Raw genomic sequence first — 12,893 nt, 5'->3', positions numbered from 1 at the left:
GCCTTTCGTTTTTTCTCGTTTTGTTCAGTTTCGACTCGACTCGCGGTGATTGGCTCAATTCCAAAAAGTGCTAACACTATTATTTATTACGTTTATGTTCATTCATATGTCGGTTTATTATGACTACTAGTGGAGTATCGTTTTTTAAACATCTTTTAAATATACTATGTTAAATTAATAACTATCTATTTAAAACATGCCTTTAAAAATATCTTACTGATGAAAATTCCGAGTAACCCTTTAGTCCTAGGAAGATGACTAGTTATGGAGCACAAGAGTACTTCGTACATATGCCAACAATAACACATGGATTTTTTTTCAGTTTTAGGTATACTATTATTTTATGATAAGTATGTGATAGATGGAACGAAAAAACAAAAACAGTTTAACCCTCATCCGCATTAGAGTGTCATTTTGACACTATTGCATGTTTGGAGGCTTGTAACTTTTTTCAGAAGCTTCAAAAAACAAAAAATTCTTGGGGGACCCTAAATGAATTCAAAAGTTCTTTAATATTGCATCTTTACTTTTTTATGGACAAACCCTGGAAGCCTGGACAAAAAAACTCCCTTTTCCGACTTAGTTGACACTTCAAAAGCAAAATCTATCCAAGTCGTTGGAATTATAATTAACTAGCTGACCCGGCTAAGTATTTTTCTTAAATATATTTCTAGCTATTATTCAGAGAGTTTGCGTGTGTGTGTGTGTGTGTGTGTGTGTGTGTGTGTGTGTGTGTGTGTGTGTGTGTGTGTGTGTGTGTGTGTGTGTGTGTGTGTGTGTGTGTGTGTGTGTGTGTGTGTGTGTGTGTGTGTGTGTGTGTGTGTGTGTGTGTGTGTGTGTGTGTGTGTGTGTGTGTGTGTGTGTGTGTGTGTGTGTGTGTGTGTGTGTGTGTGTGTGTGTGTGTGTGTGTGTGTGTGTGTGTGTGTGTGTGTGTGTGTGTGTGTGTGTGTGTGTGTGTGTGTGTGTGTGTGTGCTCTACTCGTCTTTCAATGCTGTTTCTAAAATTGGCATGTAATTTGAAATATAGATGGCGCAGTTCATTCGTTAAGAAAAAAGCTAAATATTTTGGTACTTTCGTTAAAGCTGGTTATAGAATAATTAGTATCGAATTTTGAAAAAGGTGACTTCGCCAGCGAAGTTGTTTAAAGGAAATCAGAAAAATAGATACCTACCAGGTATTAGAACAGTTTATTATATTGATTCTTAAGATGATGAATTGTGAATGTGATGAATTGATTGATCGGCAGTTGAATACCGATAGATAAGTTCAAATTGACATATTTGGTTTGCAAGTTTTTTTTTCTCTTTTCTTCTGGCTGAGAAAATTCATTGATCTATTGCTGTTGAAATTAAATACAGTAATTTGTTGTTGTTAGTAGTCTTACATTTTTGATAAGATGTTTCCTGTTTATCTTTATGTTCAAATAAACTTAGTTTTTCAGAATTGATACTTGTTTTGAATGCTGATTGAAAAGAGGTGTGTAAAATAAGTAAACTCAATTAGAACTCTTTGGAAATAAAATCATTTTCCTTGAAATTTGATTATTGATAATTGTTTTATCAACTTTTTAATTTTAATTTAATCATTATAACATAATTAAACTTTTTTCAATACAATTTTTTAATTGAAATTTTGATTTTCCTCTTTTTTTTTTGTTTTTGGCTTAAGTCTGAGTGCTTCGATCTCTACTATCATGATTAGTGGTCTTATTATTCAACTGAATAAAAATGTTTTTGTTATATATATATAAAAAAAGTATTTGTTCTTAGAAGCTTTGAAAAGGTTGTTGTACCCCAGGAAAAAACTTAAGTACCTCAGGAAAAGAAACTTAGTTTTGAAAGAATTTCAATTTTTGGTTGTAGATAAGGAAATACAGGTATATGCGTTTTGTTTTTGCCCAAGTTACAAATATTTATTTTTTATGAGTAGTTTTTTAATAAGGTATTGTTAGCTTTTTTGTTTATGATGAAAGTAAGTCATTCTTCACAACATCAATAAAACACTATATAATATATTATTTTGTAAATCTTTACATGATTAACATGTTGTTTCAAATATATTTGTTATCACTATAGATATAGTTGTTGAACACAATTACACGCTACATAATTGAATGATGCTAAAGCAATGTGTGTATTTACTTTATACATTTTTTTAATCAAAACCGAATCAAATTTATGCCGCAGCCCGTGGCGTAGAGGATAGCCTTCCAGTCTTCTAAGCCAACGGTCATGAGATCAAATCCCGGTCACGGCATACATAGTACACTTTCTGTGGATTGGTAGTTTTAGCATTTGTAAGATGCTAGCCATCATATCCTCGAAAGATGTACGCTTAGAGTTAAGTGAAAGGAATCTCTTCGAGGAAACATTAAGTTTCATTGAGATCCTGTATGTGTTTGTGTTCGTTTTTAAATTTTGCTATGAGATAAGTACTGTTTAGTAATCATCGTTATATTTTTGACGACATGAAACACTAAAAAAATACAATTTGAATGAGATAGTAACTGAGGAATCGACTACATCAAGATACTCATTTAGCATAGTTATATTTGTACTGAAATATCTGAGCATTTTTGCATTTTTTTATAATTTTTTTTTTTATAATAGAACACTTTTTGATTTTTGCGAATCTTCTCAAACAATAGTTCTCAAAATTGGTTCGAACTAAAACTTATTGTAGTATTGTTGTTTTCAACCTCTACTACATAAGAGCCCATAGGAACTTTTTTTTTTTAGTTTTGATGCTATTGATTATTTAAAACTATTTCAATGTTTCCGAAATTTAATACGAAACAATAAAATTCAAAGAACATGTTGAAATTTTTTATGTCGTTGCTTGAACAATCCGATTAAAACTAATAAGAAAAACTTTTTTTTTAATACATCTCTAAGAATATAAAGGTATATAAATCGACAAATACTACGTAGAACACAAATATTTTTTTTTGTTTAGTATTCGGTGAGGTATTTGAATGCTAAATAAAAAAGTGAAATTATGGGAGGATATAAAAAATAGATTAGTTTTCAATTCAATGTAATAAATTTTTATTACTGTTACAAAGGACATAGGACTTCGAAAACCAATATGATAGTTTGTTATTCCTTATGAGGGATTTTCGCTAGATTTTGTTTTAAAACACTTCATTCAACTTGAATTTAAATGGTAATTTTGGCTCTAGAAGGATAGGAGAATAGGATTTTCAAAATTAGATCACACTAGTCAAAAGTGTCTCCAGATCATATCCTTTCACCCACCCTCCCAAACAAGATTATTTGCTAGGATGCAGAGGTGACCTCGGTCCTAAAGCACGAATTATTTCTTTCATCCCTTTCTATTTTTTCATACCTATCTATTGACTACTAGGACGTGGCCGGCGCCGTTATTGACAATCAAAGAGAGAGCATCAGTTTTGGGCAATGTGAATGAATGTCAATCCCAGACACCATTCATTTGACCGTTGGACAAAATTGGTGGCCTCGGTCAATCACGGAGTAGCAACCATTGGCGATGTGAAGTGCAAGATGGTATAGCCAACGTCTCAAGATCGCTTACTATTCTAAGCTGCCTACTCTAAACTTTTATTTCCCTGACCCCTCTACCCACATTTCCTTTTCAGCGTCAGCTTCTCACAGCTATTTAAACGCCACAAAAAAAAAATTTTTTTGAGAAGGGCGCACGATCAACGCGATTTTCAGCACTAATATCGACAAATTCGCCCTGTGGAAAAGCGATACACAGGTGCTCGTGTTTTGATTTTTTTGGGTGTTCAGGGCTGCCAAATGCATTGATATTTGAGAAAATGATTATATTTTTTCTAATGGAATGTTATTGAAAAACCTTTTCATGAGTACTGAGCATTTCACAACTTTCCCGTAGATTTCTATCGAATGTTAATTCGCATCAAACGCATTAAACGCATCATTTATCTGAACGAAATAACAACTTACTGTATCGCTCTCTGTAACGAAGTATCGAATTATGTGGATATGTTTAAAATAATCAGAGCATGTAGGCAATTATTTTCAAACTCAACATAGTCGGGGCTTTCATTAATTTACTTGTTTGTAACAGTTAATGATTTTGCATTCGTTTAGAAGTTATAAACCACTCTTTTTTAATCAACCAAGCAGTACATGAAAATATATTTCAGATGTTTTGAATTCACCTTGAAAATTCATTAGCAAAAGATGGCTTATCTTAATCCGTTTAGAGACGCCTCGTAATGAATTCAAACATTTAGCTGATGATAGTTAAAAAATTTAATCAACTCAGAAGTATTATAATTAGTGTAAAACAAGCAAATACTGATTTTAGAAACGCACCTAGCATCACTGGGGAGGCCGCCAGCAATCCAAAATTTTAGGTTATGGCTGAGGCCAATTTTTCGCCAATACTATCGTCCGTATATACCCTTATAAGGGTATATACGGGCGCCAGTATTGGTGAAAAATTGGCCTCAGCCATAACCTCAAACTTTAATGAACTGACGGCCTCACCAGTGATGCTAGGCGCGTTACTAAAATCAGTATTGGTTTTTTTTTAAACTAATTATAATATTTCTGAATTGATTAAATTTTTTAACAATCAACAACTAATCGTTTGAATTCATTACGGGGCGTCTCTAATAAAATTGATGAAGATAAGCCATCTTCCGCTAATGAATTTTAAAGGTGAATTTAAAACATCTGAAATATATTTTCATGTACACTGCAAAAAATCGACATTTATAGTTTATGTTCCTTCACACATAAGCCAATTAATGTCTGCTGCTATATGATTCAAATAATATTTATGTTTGAGTTTTAGTATTAATTGGATTGGAATATGATGTTCATTACCTTACACATAACTTTTATGAATATCATCTTTGAAAAATTTCACTCTTTCAAAATGGCCGAGATTGATAAAGAAACACGAGGTGCGCGATAAAAAAACCTTTTTCTCGGAATAATAAGGACAAATAAGGTTAGTAAATTTTATTAAAACTTTAAAAGAAGGTGTTTACGATAACAACACAGCCTATGTGTATATTTTTATCCTATCTCTCTTTCACAGCAAGTTTTGGTGTTTGTTGCGGCCTTAAGCAATGTGAAATACAGTGCTAGATTCGGAAAAGGAACCTCGGATTTTTCGGATGATGAGCCACGATGAGCCACCGGAAATGACAATAGTTTAGTGACAAAAAGTATTGAATAATTTACACGAAAAAAAAATTAATAAATAAATGATATCATTTTAAACAAAATCACAATTTTCCTGCTTATTTGGAGACTAGATTTGAAAAAAACCTAATTTAAAGCCTACTTTTAGGCGTTTTCATTGCACATATAACATCCATATGTGTGAATTTATCATTTTCATGAGTCGCATATAAACCTGAAATATTTCCAGAAAATATGTGTGACACATAAATTTCAATTGGGAGACAAATTGCAAAAGTCTATATAGGCTCACACATAGCCCCAATGTGTCGATTTGGTTGAGTGTACTGCTCGGTAAAGTAAAAAGAGTTGTTTCCAACTTCTAAACGAATGCAAAATCATTCACTGTTACAAAAAAAAGTAAATTAATAAAAGCGACGTTGATGTTGACTATGAAAATAATAGCCTGCATGCTCTGATTATTTATAACATTTTCACATAATTCGCTACATCGTTTAAATGTGCGATACAGACAGTTGTTATTCAGTTCAGATAAATGTTGCGTTTAATTTCATATTCTAATAGAAATCTAGGGGAAAGTTGCAAATTCTCAGTACTCATGAAAACGTTTTTCAATAAACATTCAATTTAAAATATAATCATTTTCCAAATATCCATGCACTTGGCAGCCCTGACCACCCAAAAAAATCAAAACACGAGCATCTGTGTGTCGCTTTTCCACAGGGCGAATTTGTCGATATTAGTACCGCAAAATCGCGTTTATCGTGCGCCCTTCTCAAAAATTGATTCTGTTCTCCCATGGTTTGAGGTTAGGGCTGAGGCCTCCTGTTAAGGTGGTGTTCGTGTAAAACTGTCAATATATCCTAAAAGAGAGATGGATGCACATCAGTAAGCCTTGATTGCTTTTGGCGCCTTCCTACTCTGAGTGATTCGAATGAAAAAAAAAGGGAAATTGGGTGCCATGACTTTTATTTGATACGAAAAAAAAACTAAATATTAATTTTCAAATTCCACAAAAACATTTTCGAAATTATCTCTCCGTGGTGTTATTCTTCGCGTGAAGACAAACACAACAAAAAAAATCACATGCAAATCGGATGATCCAGTGAAGAGTTTTGCGTGTTCGTACATTTCAGTATGGTCTGTCTCTCTCCCTGTTTTATATATACACTGCAAAATATCCACATATTAGGGTTATGTGTCGGCCTATATAGATTTTTGCAATTTGTCTTCCAATTGAAAAATATGTGCCACACATATATTCTGGGAAATATTTCAACGCTATATGCGACACATGGACATGATAAAATTTCACACATAGATGTTATATGTTTGAAATATTCGTTTGAAAAACGCCTAAAAATAGGCAGCAGATTGTTGAATAATATTTTTTCTCTTATCTACTTTCCGGCGTTAAAATTATGCAGTCATATTTCCTAAATACCATTTTTTTATCAATTATATTTATTTTTACAGATTTATTAAATTTTATCCTTATTTTTCTTGTTTAACGTCCTAAATATTGTTCGAAATCTGTGGCCAATCGTCCGAGCCGTTTTTTTCACGCTCCTACTCAGCATCCGAGCCAGAAAATGGATTGTATTGATCTAGAAGCAGATGGAAATAAATTTAACATTAATCAGCAACATAAAATGAATTCTCAACTCACCTTTCATTAACCTGCGTTTTGTTGTCATTGAAGGGCCGATCGCTATTCGGAGATGGGAGAAGAGATAATATTCAACAACTCTGCAGTCCTTGCTTGGCGAAAATTGCAGTTTAACTTTATATTAGATAATTATTTAACTGTTGTATTGGTCAATACAAAATTGCGTGTTTCTATACAGCACTTCATTTTTTTCTAATTGCAGCCATTTTGATTTTGTGAAATAATTCAAAGATGATAATCATGAAAGCTATGTGTGAAACATAAATTTTATTTGTATCATATAACGGAAGAAATCCAATAGCGTATGTGTGGAGAAACATATATTTTAAGTGTGGATTTTTAGCAGTGTATAGATTTCATATAAATCTTTTATCAATAGAAACTTTGTAATGTCAGTAAAATATGTTTAGCACATTATATACAGCTAGAGCTACTAGTTTTCGGCTCTCGGCTTCTCTCTCTGCCGAAATCACCACCCACCGTACCAACTCGGAGAGCAAACAAACACGTTCTGCTGGACGCGCTGCTTGTGGTTCTAGAAATTCAGGAATGATTTTACGGTTATAATTTTCCTATTTTTTTTAAATCTCACAGCGTGAATTGTTGCACCTCACTAGAATGTAGATTAAATTTGCTTTCCAATGAATATACTTTTTATTGGTCCAAACAAAGATAAAGCACTGAAAATCCGGGTACAACCTGACGGTGGACCACAAAAACAAATGAAATTTCAATTTGTAAAAAAATCGCGCAAAGTAGTCAACTTTGAAAAATTCCCGTTAATTCAATTTTTGTTGCATCAAAAATCTAAAGACAACAAAATGTCAGAATTAGAATAAAATTTGTAATGATATTTTCTCAAAAGCTCTACCACCGCTCAAACAGTTTTTACTAGCAATCTAATGAAAAGTAGGTTTTTCAGACCACTTTAAAAAAAAAATTGTTTAAATATTTCTTGGCTTCATGATGTAGACATTAACTTCAGCTTCAGTGTAATATATGAACTACAGCACTTTTCCTGAGGCATGTTTTTTCGGATTTTTTTTTCTTTCATGCTGAATAACGAGAAAACTAAAAGCTTTAGCTATATATAATGTTCTAAACATATTTTACTGACATTACAAGGTTTCTATTGATATAAGTTTCATTGTAATCGGTTAGATATAAAAAGAGTTATGATTTTAGCTTGGAGTGTCAAATTGACACTCCTAGTGCTGATTAGGATAATGAAATCTAATGCGGATGAAGGTTAAAGTAACGAAATCTAATGCGGATGAGGGTTAAAAGTACTCTTCATTCGAGTACGCCATTTTGGATGTGGTACAAGCTGGTTTTTTTGGCTACGTATTTAAAATCGGAAAATCGAATTAAAAGTGCCGAAAAATAAGTTAAAGTATAACTCGAATAGCGATCAATCAATGGAAAGCGAAATTTCGTTTCGGAAAAGCCCAAAATCTTGAGAAAATCAAAAAGTTTGAGGCGATAAGGCTTATGTTAAGAGTGAGGTTAGAGTGATGGAAAGCGTCATGAAGATACCGGACCCACCGGATCCGGAGCAAACAGCAACTGGTGCGATCAAAAAATCAAAACTGGACTGGATAGATGAACTGGACAAAGATGCGGAACAGCCCACCGGAAGCAAAAAAAAGGAGTATGAAAATTTCAACTATGCAATCACAGATACTGGCCCATATCGAGTGTACTTTGAGTTGCGGAGAGGATCAACAACCGAAATCAAAAAGATCAACAAATTTGCATTAGGAAGCACACTACGTAAGATGAGTAATTACAAACACTGTATCACCGACATGAAATACGTAAGTAAACAAAAAATCATTGTTTTCTTAAGTAGCTATGCGAAAGCGAATCAGCTAGTAGTAGAGATGAATGTAGAGGGCTCGGAATATAAAGCTTATATCCCAAAACATTTAGTTTGTATTACGGGCATTGTAGCGGGCATTCCGACAAACATAGATCTTAATGAGTTGAAAGAGGACACCGAAAGCTTTGTTCCAATCGTAAGCATCGATCGAATGCATCGCGGAAAAGAAAAAGAGCCAATTAACAGACTGAGAATCACCTTTCGAGCACAACAACTTCCGGAATCCGTTAGGATTTTCGGTTGTCCCGCGAGAGTAAGACCGTTTACACCCACAATTATTTTATGCCACCGTTGTCTCAGATTTGGTCACAATACAAGTAATTGTAAAGGGACCAAACGCTGTGACAAATGCTCAGAGCGACACGAGCTTACCGAAAATTTTGAGAACTGCCAAAACCCAATTAAATGCGCTAATTGTAGGAATCCAGGACATAGATCAACAGACAACAACTGCCCAGAACGAAAAAGACAGCAGGATATTAAAATCGTAATGTCTAAACGTAATTGGACTTACGCAGAAGCACGGGAGCAAGTTTCAATGGTCAGCCAAAATTTGTATACACCTCTTCAAGATGCCACAGAATTTCCTACACCCACAGAAAGCTTCGCGAGTATGACGCGGAACAACTACAGATATAAGGACCCCCTGAGAGACCAATGGATGAAGACAAACCAAGAACGAAAGACTATCCAAGCAGCTGTAAAGTTATATCAGGATCAACCAACCTCATCATCATCGAAAGGGAAACGAGCCCGAGTTGAAAACTCTTCGTCGAAAACCATGGCTGAAAACATCACTGACCAGCGAAATAATATTGTTAGCAGCATCGAAAGTAACAATGTAGGTCTAGGTCTCCGCAACCCTTGGAACGTGGGAGACAAGGAACGGTACCAAAATGAGGTAAGAGAAGCCCAGGCAAAAATGGAACGTTCATTTCAGGAAAAAATGATTACATTTTATACGGAATTCATCGGCCTATTGGGGCCTCAAGATCAAGTCAGAGAACTGTTTAATAGTTGTACAAGAAGACATTTTAATTTGGCTAATTCGGTAGTAGGCAACCCAAAATAAATAAAAAGCAAAAACCAACCTATTGTGTCACCCCTTATCTTTTTAAAATACTAAAAATGGCTACGAACTACGGATTTAAGATTTTACAAGCGAACGTGCAGAGTTTGTATAAAAACAAAGCAGAAATCCAAAGGGTTTTAACGGGGGATGAGTTCGCAGCGGCCATCCTATCTGAAACATGGACCAATGAACTGCTAGAAGGAACAAATAAATATAATATTACTGGCTATCACTTTGTGCCACAATCTAGGGAAGATAACTATGGTGGATCAGGGATTCTGTTGAAGAATTGCTACAGCTACTCTAAACTTACCACACCTCCAAATCTCTCACAATCAACACAGGTAGTAAGCATAAAAATCAATAAACTGGATTTAATTCTTTGTTCTGTATATATCAGCCCTTCGATCTCCTTAGCAGAGTTCGAGCTCGATGCTCAGGCAATTCTTTCTAGTCTTGACCAATACCAAAAAGTTATAGTAGGGGGCGATTTTAACGCCCACCACGTTGAATGGGGAGACGATAACTGTGACTCTAAAGGAGAAAAATTGCTAAATGCCATCAACTGCAGTAGGTTCCTGATAACAAATGACGGAAGTAAGACATATATTCCCCTCCAAATAAACAAGAGCTCATCTGCAATAGATGTTACAATGTGTTCGACTAACATGATAAACCGTGTAACATGGAGAGTTTTAGATTACAGCATTGCTAGCGATCATATGTGTATAGAAATAGACTGGTTGATCGAACTACCTGCCCAGAAACATTTTTACCATAACAAATCCAAGATAGCCAAGCAATTATCTGAACTTAATGCCTCTGAAATAGATACGGTCAGTGATCTGTTAAATAACGTAAAGAAAATACACAAACAAAATCGCATGAAATGCAAAAAGACCCCCAAATTCTGGTGGTCAGACAGTATTGACGAGGCGTGGAAAGAAAAAACATCAGCCAGAAGAGAGTATAATAGAATATCATCCCCAGAAAATCTAATTGAATTTAAAAAGAAAGCTGCTATTTTTCAAAAGAAAAAGAGAGAGGAAATCAGGAAAAAATTTGATGAGTTTCCAAACGAGATTGGTCCGTTTACAAGTTCAAAGGAACTTTGGTTGAAAGTTAGTAGATTAACAGGAAAACGTTTTTTCAAGAAAGAGAATAATTTTCTGAAAGATGATGAAAACTTGGTAGAACAGTTTTTGGACACTCATTTTGGGCCTCACGATCCACAAATAATACATAGCCCTACACACGTCGCCCAAGACAATTTACTAGAAAAGGAAAACTGGCACAGGATTCTTAGTAAAAAGAAAAAAACATCGGCTCCAGGAGAAGATAATCTCTCCTACGATCTTTTGGCTCATCTTAACACTGAGGTCAGGGACAAGTTAATATTCCTATTAAATGATATGTGGAGAAAAGGTGTCATTGATAACAACCTGAAAATTATCAAAGTCATAGCGATTCCTAAGCCTGGTCGAGATCAGAACACCATAGCAGGGAAAAGACCTATCTCTCTCGTTCCAGCAATCACAAAAATTGCAAACTCAGCAGTGTTAGAACGTCTACAAAGATTCCTAGATGAAAAACAGCTTCTACCCGACACCTCATTTGGTTTTCGAAAACATCTTTCCACCAACACATGTGTCAATTTTGCGCTCAACTGGATAAATCAAAGCAAACGTTTGAATTTCCTAACAGCGTTGATCTGTTTAGATCTCTCAAATGCCTTCAACGCGGTCCGTATTGAAAAACTCGAAGAAATCCTAGTGAAGATCGGAGTCCTACCGGATGTTCTAATGTGGACAATTTCATTTCTACAAAACCGTCAAGTAATGTTCCATATGAGCACTAAGACGATTTCCCGAACTATTAACAACGGGCTTCCCCAGGGAGACGTTTTGTCCCCTACCCTGTTTAATATATACACAATTGATCTTCACCGAAAAGTTGACACAGATACAATGTTGGTACAATACGCCGATGACTTCGGTATTTTAATTCGGGGAAAAGACATCAACGCACTTAATGCCCTGGGACAAACATACTTGGATTTTTTCACCAGCACAGCTGATACGTTAAACTTTTCCATCAACCCAGATAAAACAAAAACCATATTCTTCCAACGGGGTACTAAAGAACTGGACTTCTTTATTAATAATACCAGGCTAGAAAACGTTAGAAGCCACAAATACCTTGGAGTAACCTTCGACCGTTCGCTCAATTTTGGAATACATGTCAAACAGCTTAGAACAAAGGTACAGGATCGACTCAACATGATCAAGGTCCTCAGTGGGGTCAAAAGCGGAACTCATCCACAAGCGATGATAAAAATTCATATGGCTCTGTTTCGAGGCACCTTGGAACAAAATAGCTCCGTGTACAATAATGCAAGTGTAACAAACAGGAAATTACTTGAGGTGGTTAACAACCAATGCTTAAGAAAAGTCATTGGGGCGACAAAGTCTACCCCGAGAAACGTATTAGTTGCTCTCAGTGGACAAGAACCAGTTGGGCTGAGGCAAGAGTTTGTAACAACTAAGGAAATCAGCAGACATTTCTCGAGGAACAATGTAGTGGCAGAGCAATTAAGAAGCGTACGGTTACCTGAAGATAGAAGTAGTTGGCACAAGTTCTCATACCTAGAACAGATCTATTGGCAGAACAAGGCAATACTCGATCGAGTACAACCGGTGATCCGTCTGAGCATTCGACAAGAAGTCGATATTTCATCCGACTTGGAAGGTCTTACAACAGCAAAGCAAAATACAAATCCAGCACGAGCTAAACAATTGGCAGGATGGAACAAAATGTTCGATAGGTGTGTACTTCGAAACGACCGGCTGTTCGCGTCCCTGAGCATGGAGACAAGCATCACATCAGCCGAGCTGATAGCTATAAAAGAAGCTACACGAATTATTGAAGAAAACTCACTATCTCACTCTGTTATATACACCGATTCAAAAGCATCATGCTTGATGCTACAATCTGCACAAGATAACAGATATGACGAAAGCATCCTGATCGAAATCCTAAGAACATGCTCCTCATACAATGTCGCGATACAATGGATTCCCAGTCACGTTTCCATCACAGGCAAC

This window comes from Uranotaenia lowii, chromosome 3 (genome assembly GCF_029784155.1).
Source record: "Uranotaenia lowii strain MFRU-FL chromosome 3, ASM2978415v1, whole genome shotgun sequence".
Lineage (NCBI taxonomy): Eukaryota > Metazoa > Arthropoda > Insecta > Diptera > Culicidae > Uranotaenia > Uranotaenia lowii.
The sequence above is the reverse complement of the archived record's forward strand: the minus strand, read 5'-3'. Positions refer to the sequence as shown.